Source organism: Octodon degus, unplaced genomic scaffold, assembly GCF_000260255.1.
Source record: "Octodon degus isolate 3935 unplaced genomic scaffold, OctDeg1.0 scaffold00078, whole genome shotgun sequence".
Classification (NCBI taxonomy): Eukaryota; Metazoa; Chordata; class Mammalia; order Rodentia; family Octodontidae; genus Octodon; species Octodon degus.
The window spans coordinates 4,546,431-4,560,970 of record NW_004524654.1 but is presented as its reverse complement, the minus strand read 5'-3'; the positions used below and the strand labels follow the sequence as shown (position 1 = coordinate 4,560,970).

Here is a 14,540-nt window from a genome sequence, read left to right as displayed (position 1 = left end):
TGTATTATTTGTTGAAACTGTACTTCCGATTTGATTTGAAACTGTCTCATTGCTATCTGTTTATCAATAAAACTTTGAAGAAAAAAAAAAAAAAAGACTGTGAACCAGCTGCAGGAAGGAGCCAAAACAGAAGCTGAGGCCAACAAGTAGTGGGACTGACAGAAAGATGCCCTTGAGCTACAGGGTAGATCAAGCCTGGAGTCTGCCTTACCTCTGAATCCATTATGGAATAATAAATTTCCTGAAGAGTCCAGTGACTCAATGAGTTTGAGAACAGTTTTTGAAAGGATCCTGACACAAGAATTTAAGTTTTCCAGTGTTCCCAGGAGCAAGTGACACAGCCAACATAGTCTGGCTTGAAACTGAGCTTTTTCACTAAGTTTCAGTCAGTTTAACTCACCCTATGGCATGGACTTTGATCAATATTTCTCCTGGTGAAATAATCACGAGATGTTGGAACTAGAAAAACTCATCTTCATCATCCATAAGAAAAAGAGTAGTGACCTTCCTTGGAAACAGAACAGAAACAAATCTTTAGCAAAAGTTCCCAGATTTTTATAGTCTATAGAATTTCTCATTTCATTTATCTTGCATTTAATCTGCAAAATATGGATTTCTGTGCCTTAGTAAATGGAAGTAAACTACTGAAAAACATTCCAAGTCATTATTAATTGTCTTGAGATGTGATAGTGATATTGTGGTCATGTAGGAGGACGTCCTTATTCTCAGGAGACATACACTGATACATCATGGCTCTAATGGTGAACCTTGCCACCTGAAACTTACTTTTACTTGGTACAGGAAAAAAAAGTATATATACAGAGAAAGAGGGAGACAGCAAGTCATAAAGCAAATACGACAAAAGGTTACTGAACAAGGTGGAAGAATAGAGGTGTCTGTTGAATTAATCTTTCAGTTTTTCCCCATATTTGAAATTCTGAGTACAGGGGAACATGGTATGGAAGTCAGCACTGTATAGCATGGTTATGCATTAAAATGGCCTGGCCTTTCTATATACACTTTTTATTTTCTGTACCAAGTACTTCTAAAAGTACTAAAGTCAGGATCTCACCCCTGAGTTGCTGGCCTAGACATCGGTAATTCTAATGTATCCTGCTTATATGGTAGAAACTGCTTGAGGGTTTTGTTTTTTTTTTTTTTGGTTATAAAATATGATTAAGTTATTATTTTTTAAATTTTTTTTTTTTTTTTTTTTTCGGTACCAGGGATTGAACTCAGGAATCTGCACTTGCCAGGCAAGTACTTATTCTACTGAATTATCTCCCCAGGTCCCAGCTTGAATTTTAAAACCACAGCTCATTAATATTCTGATAGGGGCTAGGGAGATAGCTCAGTAGAATAAGCACTTGCCTGGCAAGTGCAGGGTTCTGAGTTCAATCCCCGGTACCGCAAAAAAAATTCTGATAGTCACAAACCAAAAATACAACTTAGATAATTTCTCTAGTCTATTTTTCATTCGTGAAAAGTGGTCAGTGTTAGCCAGGCATGGTAGTGCACACATGTAACCTAACCACTTTGGGAGGCTGAGCCAGGAGGATCACAAGAACAAGCCCAGCCGAGGCAACTTGGTGACGTAGCAAGGCAACTAGTGACCTTGTCAAAAAGCGGCTGGGGAAGTGGCTCAGTGTGAAGGCCCTGGTTTCAGTCGCCAGTACTGAAAAACAAAACCACTATCAATGCATTATACTAAACACAGACATTAATTCCAATAATAAAGGAATTTACCTAAAATATGCATTGGATAATATAAGTAATATTTAATATTAAACCATCACTTAAATTTGTATTAAATTTCGATACCATGCCCAAAGACCACAGAGACAAAAAGAACAGAACAGACTTAATTCTTCCCTTATCAAATCTATCTTAACATCTGTGGTCCCAACATCTCAAAAGTTAATTTATAAAGACACCCCCCCCCAAAAAAAAAGGAAAAAATATTTAAGGAAAAGCATTACGTTATTTAACCTCATTTAAAAGAAAAGGCTGGAGGCTGGAGAGATAGCTCAGTGGAATAAGTGCTTGCCTGGCAAGCTCAAGGTCCCTAGTTCGATCCCTGGTACCACCAAAAAGTAAAAAATAAAAAGGTCTTGGGCCAGCCAAATAGCTCAGTGGATTACAGTGCCTGTTTAGGCAGACGCAGGGGCTGGCAGTTCGATCCCAGACCCCGCCCCGGGGGTGGGCTGAGACAGCAATTGAGACTGAGTGTGGTGGTGGTGCACACCTGTAATCCCAGCTCTTAGGAGGCAGTAAACAGGCAATCACTATGAGTATCATCTAGTAGTGAGACCCTCAACACCCTGTAGACCCTTCCCTAAAATACAAAATAAATAAAAGAGAAGGTCTTATTAAAAAATCAAGTTCTTTACCCCATGTCAAAGAAAATTCATAATCAAAGTATTCCTTTAAACACAACTCCAATTCTCTAAATTCAAATTTGTGGAAATTACTTAAAGATAATCCAGTTAGTATTACATATGAAACAAAGCTCTCTATAGTCCAGTATTTAAATTTTACCCAGAAAATGGGATTCTATAGTTCTACTTGTCTTTCTTACTTGAAATGTATGATGACGGTCTAGGATATGTGATATAGGTGAATAACGATAAAATAGAGAAATGAAAATAAATGGCCAAATTTAAAAATATGATTCTTATAAGAGAGATTTTATCTTGAAAATATATCTTACAACTTAGGCAGCTTTCACAAAAGTTTTACTGATACACAATAAATGCATACACCTTGGTAAGTTTTGATATATGTGTATACCCTTTATATATGTCTATATACCATTGTGGCAATCAAGAGCATTCAAGCAGCTATCCTTCATGGTCTTCTGGTCTTATTTGTTTCTTTTGAGACAGGGTCTCCCTATGCAGTCCAGGCTGACCTTGAATTCATGATCCTCTTGCTCAGCCTCTTGTGTGCGGAAGGCTCTCTGCCTTTGGGGCCTTCTGCATCAATGGACTGAGTGATAGCTATGGTAAGGATGCAGTTTTTTGCGTTTTTTCTTTTATGTATTTAGTACAGGGTCTATAGAGTCTACAGGGTCTCACTACACAGATTCGACTTGGAGTGATCCTTCCTGTTTTTCAGCGTCCCAAGCACCTGGATTACAGGCATGCACCACCACAGCCAGTCTCAATCACTGTTTCAGTGCGCCCCGGGGACAGGGCCTGCATGGCTGGCAGGGGATCTGCCTAAGCCCTGTCCCTGCATCTGTCTAAGCAGATGCTTTAATCCACTGAGCTATCTGGCTGGGCCTAGAGATACAATTTTCAGGGAAAGAAACTCTTCATAGAATTTTTTTTTAAGTCTCCAGAGAGTATCCAAATATCTTCATTAACAGATAAAACAAATGTTGAGGCTTTAGATTCTTGACCCTCCTACCCTCAAAATTTAAATCTGAGACAAGTATATATTCCTTAGATGCTGATCCAAATAAACAAACATATATAATCTAAAAACAAAGAAAATCTTAACATTTACAAATACCCAGAAAAGTGGGGAAAAAAAGTTATGAGAATTTAAACATAACACACAGTAGGAATTTCAGCGAATTCCAAAGCAAAAAAATTTAGAAAGATTATACCTGCATAGAGTATAACAACAATCACACAGACTTCTTGAATTTGCCATATTAGATCCAGAGTATGTCCGTAATGCAGTCCGCAAGCAAAACTGACAGAGAAGGGTTCTTCAGCAAGGGCTCTCCAGAGCCTCTATCTCCACGGTTCTTTCTTCTCTTCCCAGTGTCTTCTCCATTTTCCAGGGAACTCTTCTTGTTCATGAGCCCTCACTGATTTCTCAGGCTTCCCAAAACTATGGCATTTTTCCCCTCAGCAACCTGAAACAGCCACACTGCCTCCACATACTCTACTGTTAGGTGCAGTTTCTGCTTCACAAGGGGACAGTGAATATAATAAATGGTCAGCATGTCTGCTCTGTCCTCTTCTCCTCCCCTCCCTGCTGAGCCACTACAGTACCTACAAGAGAAGCAGTCTACCTGTAGGTGTCTAAGGCACAAAGAAGGCTGCTGACCAGCTTTGCTCACAATTAAAAGGAAGGATGGACTCCCAGGAAGGCCACCTAGCACACCTAAAAGGCAGTTCCCCCTAACTTAGGACATGGCTGACCCTAGTGCCTCCACTGGGCTTCCGGCATGCTAAATCACATACTGTCCAATACGAGAGACTTAATTTTCATATAGGATCTTTTGTTTCCAACTGAACTATGGACTCCCAAGCACTTGGGACAGGAATCAAATATTTATGAATAAATGTAAAATAATTCATGTAAATCACCACATTATTTATAAAAATCATCATATTTTATTAAAGCTATTTACACTGCATTAAAACTGTGGTGTATCCCCCTTAATATTTAAAGTGGAAATGAAATGAAGTGGAAAACATAAATATAATCACTGGAACAAAACTTAGTTCTTACAGTACACTGGACAAAGAAAATTTTTCTTTTGGTTCTTTGGTAGCCAAGACGAGTATAGGCCCACTGGGCAACTTTCTACGCTACCATTTTTTTCTCACACTCCATCACAAAGAAAACAGTGACAAGAGAGAACAACTTTTTTTTTTAATTAATTTTATTGAGAAAGAAGTAGCAATGAGATAGTTTCAAAACAGGTTAGTAGGACAGTTACAATAATACACTGCATATTGTTGTCTTCGTAGTAGTTATTCATAGTACAAGATGCAGACATGATATCTTGTCTAAACACTATTAGTTCAAATCTTTCTTCTCATTGAACTAAGAGAAAGTAGCTGTACATCTATGCTATTTTGCATATAAAGTATTTTTTTTCACTACAAAATGGTCCTTCATTTATATCCCCTTTTTTGTTTACTTTTGTCAGAAATGGGTATTTCATTGCCATTCATATATTGTAGGTGCATGCATTCAGCAAAGTTATCCAATATAGTCCAGTAGTCCATAATAGTAGTGGGTTATCCACATGACTGGCAATATCAGAAGTTGTTCACATGAGGCTTTTACAGCTCAGCATTACTTTTTATACCTCGTTTTTATACTTTTCTGCTGGATGGTTAAGACCAAGATAAAGCAAGATCTATGTAACAGAAAGGTATCTTTTTTTTTTCTATATTTTAGGTAAGGGTCTACAGGGTGTTAAGGGTCTCACTACTAGATTGGACTCAGAGTGATCCACCTGTTTACAGCCTCCCAAGAGCTGGGATTACAGGTGGGCACAACCACACCCAGTCTCAATTGCTGTCTCAGCGTGCCCTGGGGGAGGAGCCAACACAGCAGGCCCGATGGACTGAACCCTAGGCCCTGTACCTGCTTGCAGGCACTTTAGTACTCTGAGCTATTTGGCCAGCGCGAGAAAACAACTTAAAAAGTGCAAAGAAAACCTTAGGCCCTGTTTACTGTAATGTTTTCTAGGATTCACAAAGTAAAGATTCACGATGTTGTAAAATACTGACATTATTGTTTTAGTATTTCAACTCAATTTTAAATAAAAATTATCCACTCGAAGGGCCGGCCTGATATCTCAGAGGACTAAAGTGCTTGCTTTAGGCAGAGCGTAGCAGTCAGGGTTTGATCCCCATCCTGCCCTGCCAACCCCGCCCCTGGGGCATGCTGAGATGGCAGTTGAGATTGGGCATGATGGAATGTGTCTGTAATCCCAGCACTTGGGAGGCTGAAAACAGGATGCTCAAAATGAGTCCAATCCACGTTGTGAGACCCTGTAGACCCTGTCCTAAATACAGAAAGAAAAAAAAATTGTCCACTGGAGGAGAGTTTTGTTTTGGGATTTAGAACTCCTTTTTTGTTTAAAAATACATATTCAGAAATGGAGTCAGAGATCAGTAGTGGGATCTTTGTTTACCATGCATATGAGGTTCCATCCCCAGCACCACAAAGAAAAGGAAAACTGTTTTGCTTCCACACCCTGATTTTCTGGTTTAAAAGAACACTTAAAATTAAAACCAAAGTTAACCCAAAGGGATATCTTTTGAGTGGAAATCATAGAAAAGAATAAAACTGATAGTTATTTCACCAGAGACCATTAATCCTGCAACAATGGTGAGCCCTAGAAAATCTCACAGCAGACCTGTCTGAGGTTCAAAGTCTGGGTTTAAAAAGTTAAAAAAACAAAGCAAAACAAAACATACATCTCTTTAGATGTATGCGACATTCAGGTAGCAATGGTCATCACACAAACACGTCTCCAAAGCTCGCAGGGAACCTGGCATAGAGTAAAACGAAAACTAACTCTCTGAGACATTTTAAGACAATGAGGACAGTCTTCCCCATAAAACAGGTTAATGGAAAATCAATAAATAATAAACATTCTACACGTTTCCCTTGTCACTATCTTACATATCCATCTGTTATGGCTTGTGTCTAATGTTCCCCCAACGTCCCATGAGGTCACAGGTAGGGCTTTTCAGAGACGGCTGGATCTGGAGTGTGTGACGGTGGGATCCCGGGCATGTAATCACCTAGTAAACTGATTGGTTGGAATCACTCTGGGTACAATTAAGGGTGTCCCATCCTGGATGTGAGTACTACCTTCCCTAAGGGTGAGTAGCCTGGATAAAATACAAGGAACAGAAAGAGGGCTCTTGTCACTGCTTGTTGCTTGCTGCTTTCTGCCTGCCCTGCTTTGCCATGAACTGTTTCTGCTCTGTGACGCCCCTCTGCCAAGCCAACCTGCCTCGGAGCCAGCCGACTCTGAACTGAAACCTCTGCCAACTGTGAACAACAATAAACCTGTTCTCCTGTAACTTTGGGTATTTTGCCTCAGCAACAAGAAGAGTTACCAAGACACCATCAGTCTCATAGAGCAGATCGAAATAAATCTAAGCTGTATTCCATACTTTTCACAAAGGCAAATGCAGGAAGGTAAGGAAAAAATACTGCTAAGATCCTCTTTATTCTTGAAAAGGCAGAGTAAAATAAAAATTGTCACACTGAAAGAAAAGACAAACTTGTATGGAAATACTAAGAAAACTGAGAAACAGTGCTAGAATAAAGGAAAGAAGGCGTGAAACATACAATATAAATAAATAAAAGGAAAGGTGGACTATTTGGATCATTTTGCTGAAAAGTCATACAGTAAATACCACTACATAAAGCATACATATCAATGTACTTTTAAATTTGAAAATGAAGAGAAAATAAAATTGGTTTCAGCTGGTTGACTACTGAGCAGTAAGGACAAAAGGACAATATTTTTTTTAAAGTTACTTTCTGCAGTTTGGGGTTGTAGTTCCGTGGTAAAAGGTGCGCACTTGGCGTGTGCAAAGTCCTCAGTTCAATCTCCAGTGCAAGTGCACACACACGCACACACACACACAAACACACAATTTACTTTGTGCTTGCAAACCTCGTATTTCAGCATCACTATCATTATCTTTAATATTAGTTAGAATAAATAATGTCTTTGTATGTTTTACTTACATAGGTCTTATTCTGAGTACACTAGAATTTCACTTACACTTTAAAAAAAGTGAGTAACATCATGAAGTTGTGATCATTCTAATAATCAGTGAAATAAAGGTAAGTCAGAGAAGTAAATTTAGTGGATAGCTACATATGGTATTAGCGATCAAAAGGAGAGAAAAATAACATAAGTATTATCTGATGCAGCAATACAAAAGTAAGGTCCACAGAGATTTACTGATTCGTTCCTGGCCTTGGACTTGGGAAGTAAAGCTGAATCAGAAAGAAATTCAAGGAGCCCAGGGAGATGGCTCAGTGGGCTAAGTGCTTCCCTGGCAAGCACAAGGGCCTGAGTTCAATCCCCAGTTCCACCAAAGAAAAAGTAAATTCAAAGGCATTTGTACTAACTCCATTCTTAGACTTTTAAATTTTAAGACTTCCAGTTCATTTTTAGGAACAAAGGGGAAAAAAAAAACCTAACTTCTTAAAATGCAGCCCTTCTGCATATACCTTCACCGGCCATCCTAAATAAAAAATGTAATGGGGATAAATTAAATCCTCCAACCCACTTTATTCTGAAATGTACATATTTCATTGTACTTAAGATATAAAATAAGAGATGTCCTATGGTCAAGCAATTCTCTCACATTTTAAATGATACAATTAATATTTCTATTTTAGTATACTTCTAATGGAATTTGCTAAGTCTGCACATTTTTTTCCTATAGTACAACTTTTTCAAACTTCAAATTAAAATGTTTTATCTCCTAGATACCTGAAGTTTGTTCTTCAAATATCAACATCTGCTCTAACCCAGGATGCACCCCCAAACTCAGGCTTAATATTTAGAACCCCATTCAACTAAGTTCCTTGATTCCTTAAAAAGTACCATACACATTTTTATGAACATACCAGTAACAAGTCTCTTCAAATCTAAAATCAAAAGAAAATATGCCCTTTAGATAAAGCCCCCCAAAAGGTCACAATTTTTACATAATAATGAACAAATACACACCACTAAATGCTAAAGTTTACTTTGTATTTACTCCAACTTGGTCCTTCTTAAATGCTTTTTGAAAGCAATTACAGCTTATCACTTTAACTTCCTCTGTGAGGGCAGGGTAACTGCCTTTCCTCTTCCCATTGTCAAGATAAAGAAAAGAGAGCAAGGAGGTTAAGTGTAATGCTCAAGGTCAGGTACCCATCAGAGTGAGACCCCCCGGATCTTAACTGTTAGTAGGTTCATTTTTCTCTCCTTCTGATGACCAGTGGAGTGGACAGCTATCCACTGTCCTACTAAACGATAAACACAGATGTCACAAGCCTAAAGATTATTTCTGCTCTTCTTTCCAAATAATTCCTCACAATACTGCATTCTTTAAAAGTTAGGAACACTAGCCAGGCACAGCGGCACTCACTTGTAGTCCTTTAATGCAAGGAGGCTAAAGCCGAAAAGACTGCTAGAGTGCCGAAGTTCAGGGACCAACCCCGTGGGCAACACAGATGCAGTCTTATGGGGGAGAAGGTGCTAACTCTGTATATGTCTGTAAAACACTAATAGCCAAATGTTTTACACACACACACACACACACACACACACACAAGCTAAATGAAAGAAATGCAAGCCAAGGAAATGGTGTCAAGCTAACTGTGTCGAGTGAAAAACAAGAGACTTCCCATTTTACAGACCAGACAAAAGCATTGTTTCTAAGTGTATAAACTTATTTTTAACTTGTTTTATATTAATTGCTTTAAAAGTATATCAACCAAAAGAGGGCACTTTTCTAAAAAGTATTTTTTTTGATGTATTTGGTACAGGGTCTTACTATGCAGCTCAGACTCATAGTGATCCTCCTGCTTTCAGCCTCCCCAGTGCTGGAATGACAGGCCTGCGCCACCACAGCCAGCCTCAGTGGCCAGCTCAGCACCTCCAGGGGTGAGGCTGGACTGGCCTGTGGTGCCAGGTATTGAACGCAGGTCCCTACGCTTGCCTAAGCAGATGCTTAGTCTGCTGAGCTGTCTCCATGGCCCTCTAAAAAGTAATTGCTTAGCCAATGCAGATGTAATGTATTTAACTTAACTCCACAACATGATTTGGTTAATGAAGGAATTAAGTACACAAAATTACCCACATCATAGCAGACAGTTTATATATTTGAAAAGTTTTAACAAAGTTATGGGATATTATAACACTTTAGAGCAGAATTCAGATTTTGTTACTGAGGATACTTCTTGCATTAAAGATAATTCCTGCATTTTATAACTTCAGTGCACACAATAATTAAACTGAGCTTTACTAACAAGTAAAAACATATAGATCCTACAAATGAAGCAGGTGCTGGGCCCCATCAATTTTCCTTATTTAAAAAAACATATTATGTGTGTGAAGTTATGCATTCTATTGACTGATTGCATATACCTCCTGTATTATTGCTACCATTCTATTTACTGTATCTGTTTAAATAGCTAATTATTTCTTAAGACTGTTCAAGAGATTTTTATTCTTAAGAAATAAAACTATGGACCTTAAGAAAATGATGTCATTTTATTTTACAGCATTAGGGTTGACAGAATTTTGAATTCTGAATCAAAGAAGGTCAAGTTATGATTTAAGATACTGAATTAATTATATAAACAATGATATTTAAATTAATGACAAAGTTTGGGAGTTAAAAAGTCTTATATGATTAGCTCGGCATGGTGGTGCCGGCCTTTAATTCCAACCCTTGGAAGCCTGAGGCAGGAGTAGTTTGAGGCCAGCTTGAGTTACAGAGTGAGTTTAAGGCCAGTCTGAACTGCACAGTGAGACCCTGGTGTGGTTTTGTTGTTGTTTGTTTGTTTTTAAGATATGACTGAAAACTGAACAGGGTGCCAGGGATATAGCTCAGTGGCATAAGTGCTTACATGGCAAGTGCAAGGTCATGAGTTCAATCCCTGGTACAAAACCAACAAATTAAAAAAAAAAAAAACAAAAAAAAAACAGGTAACAAAGATATTAGATGTACTTTTCAGACTATTTTCATTTAATCTTCAAAATGAAAAATCACTTAACAGGTAGCTGTATTATAAATCATTTATTCTCCAGCTTACAAATAATAATTGAGAGCAAAGATTCCATAATGCAAAAAATTGTATTCTCTGTAATATCACTTTTTTTTTTGTTGGGCAGAGAAACCCAGGAGGTGCTAATTCACACACCCAGTCCTTTTTATATTTCATTTCCAAAGTCTGGCAAATCTGCCTAAGCTAGTCTCAAATTTGTAATCCTCCTGCATCAGCCTCCCAAGTATCTGTCATTATAGGCATGTGCCACCACACCTGTCTTATACCACTTACAATGTGCATGTAACTGCTCACAAATAAGAGAAGCTGATATTGTGTGACAATGACATTGTTTAATTACTTACTGAAGCATTCATTAAGGTTCTTCATGTGCCAGGTACTCTGCTAGGCACTGGAGATAAACCCATAATTGAAAGACTCTGGTTATACTCACAGAGCTTTCTGATTAGTAGCAGAGAAAGCCATAGAAAACAGCAAAGTATGATATATACCATAACAGAGGCCTGTACATTTTATTGTGCAAGTTTAAATGAAAGACTGGTCAACTCAATGCATCCAACAACTAAATTTCTTAAGGGCTCACATAAACTTTCATTGAAACAACAGGCATATTGATACAAATCCTGGTTATTTATTAATGGCGATGATTTTCGGGGTGTCTGTGTGTGTGTGTTTTATGTATTTGGTACAGGGTCTCACCACGCAGATCGGACTCATAGAGATCCAGCTGTTTCAGCAGAAATGTATAGGATCAGTCCCAAGCAGTAAAGTTGGAAAGTGACCTAAATGTAAATGCCAACTGAGGACTGACTGAACCCAGGACCTTACATATGCTAGGCAAGTGCTGTACAACTAAGCTATAACCCCAGGCCTTTCTTTTATTCTATTTTGAAAGCAAGTGTCACTAAGTTATCCAATTTGGCTTCAAATTTGTCCTTGTCCTGCCTCAGCCTCCTGACAAGCTGAAATTACAGGAATGTGCAACCCTGCCTGGCCTGTGATTCCTTATCATCAAATAAACACACACACACACACACACACACACACACACACACACTTCTAAAAAGAATAGTCATTCACAGAACTACACTTGGAAAGGAGCACCAATCAGTATTCAAAATCTTTGCACACAGTAACTCTTTCTGTCCTCACTCTAGCCCTGATAAGAAGGGAACTATTTTCCCATTTTACAGATGAAGAATATAAGGTTAAACTGGCCACGGTCACAGAGATGACAAGAGAAAATGGTGGGTCTTGAAACTACAGAATCTGGTTCCAGACCTCTCCGCTCTTAACCACCATCCAAGACAACCTCTCTAAGCATGGTGATGATGACAGACAACTAACGCAGTGCCCTGCACACTCACTAATCCTTTTCTCCCTCTCATTTACAGGACAAAATCAAGATAAGCGAAGTTAAAAACTTGCCCAAGGTCACAGAGCCAGGATGGATGGCAAGATTCGAATTCAGGCAGCGTGCCTCCCCTGTGCTAGGCGGCCTTTCAATGATTCAAGGGTCTTACCTTCCTGGAAAAAAATCACACGACGAAATTTATTAAACAATGCCAAAAGGCTTGGGAGTCTGGGGGGCCCATGACAAGCATTTCCTTCAGTTGGCACCTACCTTTAGGTCACTTTTCAACTTTACTACTTTGGACAGATCATAAACATTTCTGCTCTTTAAAAAGAAATCTTTGCTGTAGCAATTTGGCAGATTTCAGTAAGGGAACAGTGTATTCTTTAAAATTAAATTTAGTAACAACTTATTCTGGTTAGTATGAAAGAAAAGGAGAAAATGAACTACTAAAAGGCCTTTCCAGTACTTTAATATTTCAAAACATGTTTGGTTTGGCCTAATTTGAATCTTGTGGACAACTAGCCCAGAACTTAATTCAAAATGAGTAGTACCAATTTTAAAAGGCTGAATTTTAAACAGCAACCCCAGAAGCCAATTCAGAGTAATTATTTCTCATAATTTTTACTTTTATCTCAAACTAAATATTGCAGATGCATATGCTTCTCATAAAGCACATGTGTGTGTGGGGGGGGTATTTGTACCTGTGGGTTAATGACAACCAAGAAAGCAAATTAGTAATCTTGCAAAATTCTGTACACTAACACTGTTTAAACAGTCATCAAGTGTCCAAAAGATGAATATTAAAAGAAACAATCCTTATTCCTCTTATATCCTTAACACTCTGCACTGTGTCCACTGACGAAGAAATACGAAATTCTGTGTTGTAATGCCTACCTAGAACACAGGTGAGCTGTGGAAGTGTCAAGCTGGATTTCCATCTTACCTTGCTTTTTTCCAACAGGTTCACAGACTTCATAACCTTTAATGCCGGTTTCATATTTTGTCAAAAGAGAACTCATAAAATGATTGTAATATAAACACACTAAGGGATGCCACTAGGCAACCTGTCTACCCTGCCTCTATCACCATGCATTCAAATTAAAAATACCTTTTGCGTTGCCTTTATTGAATAAAAGTTAACTTTGATTTAGAGGAAAATGTACCCATTAGACATTTTACACTTTTTGCAGGTCACAGAGTCTATCAGCTCACAATGCTGGCCATTGCCACTCACTAGGCACCCTAAAGACAGAAAGCATGCCATCACAATTATAGTACCATCATTCCGAATGCCCCGACCGGGTTAATCTGGCAATACCTAGAAATACAGGCAAGGCTGGTGGATAAGAAGTCGAGGGCGGAAGAAAAAGGAGCAAGGGAAGGAGGGAGAGGGAAAGAGGGAGTCGCCACCTCAAATCCACGCCGGACCCGGGAACCCCTAGCCCACAACCTAACCCCTTCCTCTCCAAAAGTGGGCTGGCTACCACATTATTTTCAGCCCCCTGCCTCCCACCCTCCGCCCCAAAAAACCCCACCTTTACGGTACTCACCCTTCTGCGAAGAAGTCGGCACCCGGTCCAGCTCCGAGACGGGTCGGGCTGGCAGCCAGGGAGGGGACGTCTGGGCTGTGGGCGGGGGTGTCGGTACGTCACTCGCGTGCAGGACGGTGAGTTCCACGCGTGGAAGCAGAGAGGAATGGGGAAACCGAGGCACGGCCGGAGGGGGAGAGGCGGCGCAGAGGGGGTGGGGTAGCGGAGAGCCCCTCCCTAGCATAAGCACACCGGTCCCTAGGACCCCTGCCCCGAGGAGGGAGAAGGAAATCAGGGGAAATGACAGACTGATCAATAAACCTCTAAAAGGACGAAGAGCGAGGACCGGACTTTAATTTAAAGGGGCGAAACTGAGCGAAGGCTGGAGGGGAGGCGGCGAGAAGTGGCTCTGGGTCTATCCCATGCCTTTGCAGTCCCCAGGCAGAGGAGGCTGGCTGAGGGGAAGTTGCCGCGGCTCCCGAGGAGGAGGAGGACGACGACGACGACGACGAGGAGGAGGCGGAGGAGGTGGAGGAGGAGGATGTTACACTGTAACAAGTACAGACAGCCATGGATCAGAGGGGCACTGCGAGCAGGGGCGGCCGCGACGGGGCGAGCGGCTGCGGGCCGCAGCACCGCCGGCTCCGCTCGCTCAAGACCTTTAATTGGATTGATGGGTTGTGCAGTGACTCACAGACTTTACAGAGTCGTACGGCAGTCCCCGCCCAGCTGGACCGGGAGATGCGGCGGGGACGGGCGGGGTACGAGGGCCGAGGGAGCAAGGAGGGGAGGAGGTGACTAGGAGGGCGAGGCGTTGGAGGGCGGGGAGCAGAGCCGAGCTGTCAAATGACGAGGCTCGCCGCTCCGACGGGCGTGGATGTCGGCCAATGGAGGCGCGGCTCGATCCACGGCTGGCTTCGCCCCTGGCCCAATGAGTCTTCTAAGGACACCGCCGCGAACGGGGCGGGGGAATGCAGTGGGGGTGGGGAGAGGTGGGTGGACGTTGAAGAGGGGGTAGGGGGTAAGACGAGGCGCCGAAGACCGGCGGAGTCACTCTGCCCCTCCTCGCCCCAGAAGTGCGACTCCTGCCAATCCGAACGCTGCATAGAGATGATAGACGTCAGCGAGTGGCCAATGAAAAG

The 14,540-nt window shown here is 40.8% G+C and overlaps 1 protein-coding gene across 1 annotated transcript in view; it reads right to left on the bottom strand.

The window, feature by feature from the left end:
- The window catches only part of Sertad2 (SERTA domain containing 2), a 123,358-nt gene extending 109,167 nt beyond the window's left edge, over positions 1-14,191 (bottom strand). The window contains exons 1-2 of the mRNA XM_023720859.1: positions 14,093-14,191; positions 13,420-13,947 (exon numbers count right to left, since the gene is read on the bottom strand). The gene's annotated coding sequence lies outside the window, so the exon portion shown is untranslated. The remainder of the gene's footprint in view (positions 1-13,419; positions 13,948-14,092) is intronic.
- Between the last annotated feature and the right edge of the window lie 349 nt (positions 14,192-14,540).